Here is an 8,320-nt window from a genome sequence, read left to right as displayed (position 1 = left end):
GATTTAGACTGCATGGCCCTTGGGGGACTAAGAAACCAATATAACTTTGGGGTTCATGAGCAATCATCCTAAAGGACTCTCCGACTCATGAAAAAAGTGCTTCCAGGTCTAAGGAAACGTGTCATTGTGAAACTCCCGCCATAATGCTTTATGCCTCCCTTTGGGGAAGAAATGTGTCCCCTTTGGAATACATTTGTTGTCCTGACTCGCTCACAATCAGCCCCTCTCAAACGTGGGCCCGCTTTCTGCCCCCCATATTGTCAAACACTAATTGTTTCTCTTTCCTAAGCTTATTTCCCCCTCAACAACCCGCTTTTAGACAGCTGGGCTCCAAGCCCCGCCCCTGGGCGGAGCCTCTACCCGCGCTCTAGCCAATGAGGAAGCGGAAAGGCTCGGCAACGTGGAGCTGTCGGCAGAATGTAAACAAGAGGGCGCTTGAAGGCTGACAGCAGAGAGAGAGAGAGAAGCAGGAAGGAAAGGCAACTGGTTTCACTCAGAAGGGTTTAGACCAGAGTTAAGACAGAGGGGGGCAGAAGACAGTTCCATCTTGTCTCCTGTGCTTTACTAATAATTAATATAATATAATATAATATAATATAATATAATATAATAATATTATATTATATTATATTATATTATATTATATTATATTATATTATATTATATTATATTATATTATATTATATTAATAATATATATATATATAAATGCTCTGTGCATAATGAGTACCTTAAAAACAAAAGAACCAATTAACGAAATCACACCAAATTTGGCAAGAAATCGTCTCACAACACAAGGAATGACCATCACAAAACATTATGATTTTGTCATTTGGAAGTTGTAGTTGCTGGTATTTATAGTTCACCTGCAATCAAAGAGCATTCTGAACTCCCCCCGCGATGGAATTGAACCAAACTTGGCACACAGGACTCCCATGACCAACAGAAAACACCAGAAGGGTTTGGTGGGCAGTGTCCTTTGGTTCTGGAGTTGTAGTTCACCTCCATCCAGAGAGCACTGTGGACTCAAACAATGATGGATCTGCACCAAACTTGGCATGAATATTCCATATGCCCAAATAGGAACACAGATGGAGTTTGGGGGAAATAGACCTTGACATTTGGGAGTTGTAGTTACTAGGATTTATAGTTCACCTACAACCAAAGAGCATGCTGAACTCCACCAACAAAAGAACTGGGGCAAACTTCCCATGCAGAACACCCATGCTTAAGGCCATCCAGTCCAACTCCCTTCACCAGGGCAAGAAAACGTAATCAAAGCACTCCTGACAAAGAGCCATCCAGACATAGATATAGATAGATATGATTCACACTCAGAGAGAGATACAGTATCATAGATAGAAAGGGACCCCTAAAGAAGGACAATTATACGTTGCATGTTCCAGAGCAAGCAAACCAGACAGTCTCCACATCAACACTGATAAAGAAACAGCAAGAAATACTGTTTACCCACAAGCAGAAAGAAATTACATATATTAAAAATGAATACTTTCTCATTATTTTCCAGATCACCAGACTGGGCCACAGCAACGCGTGGCAGGGGACGGCTAGTATAATATAAAATATTGTATATACATATAATATTATAATGTAATACAATATAACATCTTGCACTGAATTTAAGTCCTCCATGACGCACTCCATTCGAGCACTTTAGAGCCAATCGACTAAGCTACTGCACTTTAATTACTTATACCATCGTGTATGTTGATACAATTATCTATCTGCACTTTAAGAACTCCTGCACTTTAAGAACTCCTTTGACAGTGTTAATAGCTACTATCCATGTTACTACCCATTCCCTGGCATCTGTTATTCTTGCTGTTAATTGTTTTTGGTAGAGAGAGGGAACGGAGTAGATCAGAAAGACCGGAGTTTAACATAATAGGAATAGGAAATGAACGGAAGGCAGGACTATGGCATCCTGGAACTATAACATACCATACAGCCAACAATGAATTACGAGTGGATACTTTGGCTGCTGAATGCGTCATGGAGGAGGGAGAGGGTTCCGTTAACCAGGGAGCCCCCATAGAAGTCGTGGTGGGGAGGGGGAGATACGGGAAAGGGAGACCTTTAATTCGGCCTAGGGAATGTGGAACAACATTAGTAATCCCAAATCGGTCTCCTGATATGGTAAGTCGGTGTAACCAGGATGGCGGTCCCTCCGAATTGAAAGTGGTGCTGTTGAACGCAGATCTGTCAACGGTAAAACAACTTTCATCCAGGATTTAATCCTGGATGAACGGGCAGATCTGGCGTGCATCACAGAGACCTGGTTTGACGAAGCGGGAGGTGTAAATTTAACCCAGCTTTGCCCGCCAGGTTTCTCTGTGCAGCACCAACCGAGATCCGGAGGGCGGGGAGGCGGAGTTGCAGTGGTCTATAGAGATTCCATTCTTCTGACCAGGGCTCCCATCCCGCAGTCAACAAATTTTGAATGCGTCCACCTGAGGGTGGGTGACCGGGACAGATTAGGGATTCTGTTAGTGTACCGTCCACCTCGCTGAACTACAGTCTCCCTGCCTGAGCTAGCGGGGGTGGTCTCGGACCTGGCATTGGAGTCCCAACGGCTGCTTGTGCTGGGGGACTTCAATGTCCATGCCGAGGCTGCCTTATCGGGAGCGGCTCAGGACTTCATGTCTACCATGGCAACCATGGGGCTGTCCCAACAGGTATCTGGCCCCACCCACAGTGCTGGACATACATTGGACTTGGTTTTCTGCCAGGGATGGGAGGAAGGTGGCGGTGTTGAGGAGTTATCCATCTCTCCGTTGCCATGGACCGACCACCACCTGGTCAGTTTTAGACTCACTGCACCCCCCAACCTCCACAGAGGTGGAGGACCCATTAAACTGGTCCGCCCCAGGAGGCTTATGGATCCGGATGGATTCCTGACGGCTCTTGGGGAATTTCCCGCCACCTCGGTTGGTGATCCTGTTGATGCTCTGGTCGCTCTCAGGAATGGGGAGATGACTAGGGCAATAGACACGATCGCTCCAGAACGTCCCCTCTCAAGTAGCCGAGCTAAACCAGCTCCTTGGTTCACCGAGGAGCTGGCAGCGTTGAAGTGAAAGAAGAGGGAACTAGAGAGCGTGTGGCGTTCGGATCCGAGCGAGCCAAATCGAACACGGTTTGTGTCCTTTTTAAGGGCATATGCCGCGGCAATAAAAGCCGCAAAGAAGACTTTCTTCGCGGCCACTATTGCGTCTGCAAAGAACCGTCCGGCCGAACTGTTCCGAGTTGTCAGAGGCCTATTAAAACCCGCCACTCAGGATGGGTGCCCTGATGACTCGGCAGCTCGCTGTGAAGCCTTTGCTCGGTTCTTCGCAGACAAAGTCGCTTTGATCCGCTCTGGACTGGATACCATATTAACGGCAGTATCTGAGGATGTAACACGAGCATCTGCTTGTCCGGTTTTGATGGATTCATTTCAATTGGTTCAATCCGGGGATGTGGACAAGGTGCTTGGAGGAATGAGAGCTATCACATGCATCCTAGACCCCTGCCCATCCTGGCTTCTGAAGGAGGCCAGAGGGGGATTGGCCGAGTGGGTGAAGGTGGTGGTTAATGCCTCCCTTCAGGAGGGCAAAATTCCAGCCAGCTTAAAGCAAGCTGTGATAAAACCGCTGTTGAAGAAACCATCACTGGACCCCACTCAATTCGTCAACTATCGGCCTGTTTCCAATCTCCCCTTTTTGGGCAAAGTCATGGAACGTGTGGTGGCCTCACAACTCCAGGCATTCTTGGTAGACACGGATTATCTGGATCCGGCACAGTCTGGCTTTAGGCCGGGGCATGGTACCGAGACAGCCTTGGTCGCCTTAGTGGATGATCTGCGTCGGGAGCTCGACAGGGGGAGTGTGTCCCTGTTGGTGCTGCTCGACCTCTCAGCGGCCTTCGATACCGTTGACCACGGTATCCTTCTGGGACGCCTCGCGGGGATGGGTCTTGGAGGTACTGTTCTGCAGTGGCTCCGCTCATTCCTCGAGGGTCGGTCTCAGAAGGTGTTACTGGGAGACTCCTGTTCAATCCCACAACCTTTGTCTTGTGGGGTTCCTCAGGATTCAATACTGTCTCCCATGTTGTTTAACATCTACATGAAGCCGCTGGGCGAGATCATCCGGAGTTTCGGAGTCCGATGTCATCTGTACGCAGATGATGTCCAACTCTGTCACTCCTTCCCACCTGCTACTAAGGAGGCTGTCGAGGTCCTGAACCGGTGCTTGGCCGCTGTGACGGTCTGGATGGGGGCGAACAAATTGAAATTGAATCCAGACAAGACAGAGGTACTCCTGGTTAGTCGCAAGGCCGAACAGGGTATAGGGTTACAGCCTGTGTTAGATGGGGTCGCACTCCCCCTGAAGACGCAGGTTCGCAGTTTGGGTGTGATCCTGGACTCATCGCTGAGCCTGGAACCCCAGGTTTCGGCGGTGACCAGGGGAGCATTCGCACAGTTAAAACTTGTGCGCCAACTGCGACCGTACCTTGGGAAGTCTGACTTGGCCACGGTAGTCGACGCTCTGGTTACATCCCGTCTTGACTACTGCAACGCTCTCTACGTGGGGTTGCCTTTGAAGACAGCCCGGAAGCTCCAATTAGTCCAACGGGCGGCAGCCATGATACTAACAGGAGCGGGGCGCAGGGAGCATACAACTCCTCTGCTGCACCAGCTCCACTGGCTGCCGATCTGCTACCGGGCTCAATTCAAAGTGCTGGCGTTGGCCTTTAAAGCCCTAAACGGTTCTGGCCCAACTTATCTATCCGAACGTATCTCAACCTATCAGCCCACCAGGACCCTAAGATCTTCTGGGGAGTCCCTGCTCTCTATCCCACCGGCTTCACAAGTGCAGCTGGTGGGAACGAGAGACAGGGCCTTTTCTGTGGTGGCCCCTCGGCTTTGGAACACCCTCCCCATAGAGGTAAGATCAGCCCCCTCGCTGATGGTGTTTCGGAAAAGATTGAAGACATGGATGTTTAAACAAGCATTCGGTTAATCCGTTGCAACGAATTATGATGACTAAAGGACTGGTAATCATGGACGATGAATTTGGATTGCGACTCCAGTTACGAGATGCATTGGATGGTTATTGGTGGCCCAATAATTTGTATTGTATATGTGTTTTATGCTTTTAAACTGAATATTGTTGTTTTTTAAATGTTGTAAACCGCAATGAGTCGCCGATTTAGGCTGAGATATTAGCGGTATACAAGTGCATTAATAATAATAATAATAATAATAATAATAATAATAATAATACTAATAATAATACAACATTATAATTATATTTTTACATGTAATATTACTAATAATATTACAATATAATGGTATAGTAGGTAAAGGTTGTCCCCTGACATTAAGTCCAGTCATGTGTGACTCTGGGGTGTGGTGCTCATCTCCATTTCTAGACCGAAGAGTCGGCGTTGTCCATAGACACCTCCAAGGTCATGTGGCCTGCATGACTGCATGGAGCGCCGTTACCTTCCTGCCGGAGCGGTACCTATTGATCTACTCACATTTGCATGTTTTCAAACTACTAGGTTGGTAGAAGCTAGGGCTGACAACAGAAGCTCACGCTGCTCACCAGAATCGAACCTGCGACCTTTCAGTCAACAAGCTCAGCAGCTCAGCACTTTAACCCACTGCACCACCGGGGGCTACAATATAGTAATATTGTTGTTGTTCATTCATTCAGTCATTTCCGACTCTTCATGACCTCATGGACCAGCCCATGCCAGAGCTCCCTGTCAGCCATCACCACCCCCAGCTCCTTCAAGGTCATATAGTAATATATAATATTTATTTATTGTGTCATCAGCAACCATACCATTGTATTACATTTCTAACAGAACAAAACAAACAAACAGATTTAAAAAAACACACAGATTTTGCAAACTTGGTAGTTGATTAAATGTCCCTTGACCAGTATCTGGCCACTTGGAGTTGCCACAAGGAGGTCCTCCGTTGTGCATGTAGCAGGGCCCAGGTTGCATTGCAGCAGGTGGCCAGTGGATTGCTCTTCTCCACACTCACATGTCGTGGATTCCACTTTGTAGCCCCATTTCTTAAGATTGGCTCTGCATCTCGTGGTGCCAGAGCGCAGTCTGTTCAGCGCCTTCCAAGTCGCCCAGTCTTCTGTGTGCCCAGGAGGGAGTCTCTCATTTGGTATCAGCCATTGATTGAAGTTCTGGATTTGAGTCTGCCACTTTTGGACTCTCGCTTGCTGGGGTGTTCCAGCAAGTGTCTCTGTAGATCTTAGAAAACTATTTCTTGATTGAGGTCCTTGACGTGCTGGCTGCTACCCAAACAGGGGATGAGCTGGAGATGTCACTGCCTTGGTCCTTTCACTATTGGCTGCTACTTCCTGGCAGGTGTCAGGTGGTGCAATACTGGCTAAGCAGTGTAATTTCTCCAGTGGTGTAGGGCGCAGACACCCCGTGATAATGCGGCATGTCTCATTAAGAGCCACATACACTGTTTTAGTGTGGTGAGATGTGTTCCACACTGGGCATGCATACTCAGCAGCAGAGTAGCAAAGCACAAGGGCAGATGTCTTCACTTGTTTGGTTGTGATCCCCAGATTGTGCCAGTTAGCTTTCGTATGGTATTGTTTCTAGCACCCACTTTTTGCTTGAAATACTACTACTAATAATACAATATTATAATTATATTTGTACATGTAATATTACTAATAATATTACAATATAATGGTATAGTACAATATAGTAATATATAATACTGATATTGTACTATGCTAATAACAATATTTTGTATGTATATGTATTTTGTAAGTCACTCTGAGTCCCCTTTGGGGTGAGAAGGGCGGCATATAAATGTTGCAAATAAATGACCAGTGTTTCTCAACCTTCCTAATGCTGCGAACCCTTAATGCTGCTGGACCTCTCAGCGGCCTTCGATACCGTCGACCACGGTATCCTTCTGGGACGCCTCGCGGGAATGGGTCTTGGAGGGACTGTTTTACAGTGGCTCCGCTCATTCCTTGAGGGTCAGTCTCAGAAGGTGTTACTGGGAGACTCCTGTTCAACCCCACAACATTTGTCTTGTGGGGTTCCTCAGGGTTCAATACTGTCTCCCATGTTGTTTAACATCTACATGAAGCCGCTGGGTGAGATCATCCGGAGTTTCGGAGTGCGGTGTCATCTGTACGCAGATGATGTCCAACTCTGTCACTCCTTTCCACCTGCTACTAAGGAGGCTGTCGAGGTCCTGAACCGGTGCTTGGCCGCTGTGACGGTCTGGATGGGGGCGAACAAATTGATATTGAATCCAGACAAGACAGAGGTACTCCTGGTCAGTCGTAAGGCCGAACAGGGTATAGGGTTACAGCCTGTGTTGGATGGGGTCGCACTCCCCCTGAAGACGCAGGTTTGCAATTTGGGTGTGATCCTGGACTCATCGTTGAGCCTGGAACCCCAGGTTTCGGCGGTGACCAGGGGAGCATTCGCACAGTTAAAACTCGTGCGCCAACTGCGCCCGTACCTTGGGAAGTCTGACTTGGCCACGGTAGTCCACGCTCTGGTTACATCCCGTTTAGACTACTGCAACGCTCTCTAAGTGGGGTTGCCTTTGAAGATGGCCCGGAAGCTCCAATTAGTCCAACGCTTGGCAGCCATGATACTAACAGGAGCGGAGCGCAGGGAGCATACAACTCCTCTGCTGCACCAGCTCCACTGGCTGCCGATCTGCTACCGGGCTCAACTCAAAGTGCTGGCGTTGGCCTTTAAAGCCCTAAACGGTTCTGGCCCAACTTACCTATCCGAACGTATCTCGGCCTATCAGCTCACCAGGACCCTAAGATCTTCTGGGGGGGCCCTGCTCTCTATCCCGCCTGCTTCACAGGTGCGGCTGGCGGGGACGAGAGACAGGGCCTTTTCTGTGGTGGCCCCGCGGCTATGGAACGCCCTTCCCATGGAGGTAAGATCGGCTCCCTCATTGATGGTATTCAGGAAAAGACTAAAAACGTGGATGTTCGAGCAGGCGTTCGGTTAACTCAGTGCAATAAGTGTAATGATTGAAGGACTGGCAATCTGGATGACGAAACTGGATCACGATTTTAGTCAAGAGATGAATTGGATTGTTTATTGATATATGTATTGTGGATTATGTTTTTATGCTTTTAAACTGTATACTGTTGTTTGTTATAAGTTGTTGTAAACCGCGTTGAGTCACCGGCTAGGCTGAGAAACGGCGGTATACAAGTATAGCAAATTAATTAATTAATTAATTAATTAATACAGTTCCTCATGTTGTGCTGACCCCCAGCTATAAAATTATTTTC

Source organism: Anolis sagrei, chromosome 4 (genome assembly GCF_037176765.1).
Source record: "Anolis sagrei isolate rAnoSag1 chromosome 4, rAnoSag1.mat, whole genome shotgun sequence".
NCBI classification, from domain to species: domain Eukaryota; kingdom Metazoa; phylum Chordata; class Lepidosauria; order Squamata; family Dactyloidae; genus Anolis; species Anolis sagrei.
This window is presented reverse-complemented; position numbering follows the sequence as displayed.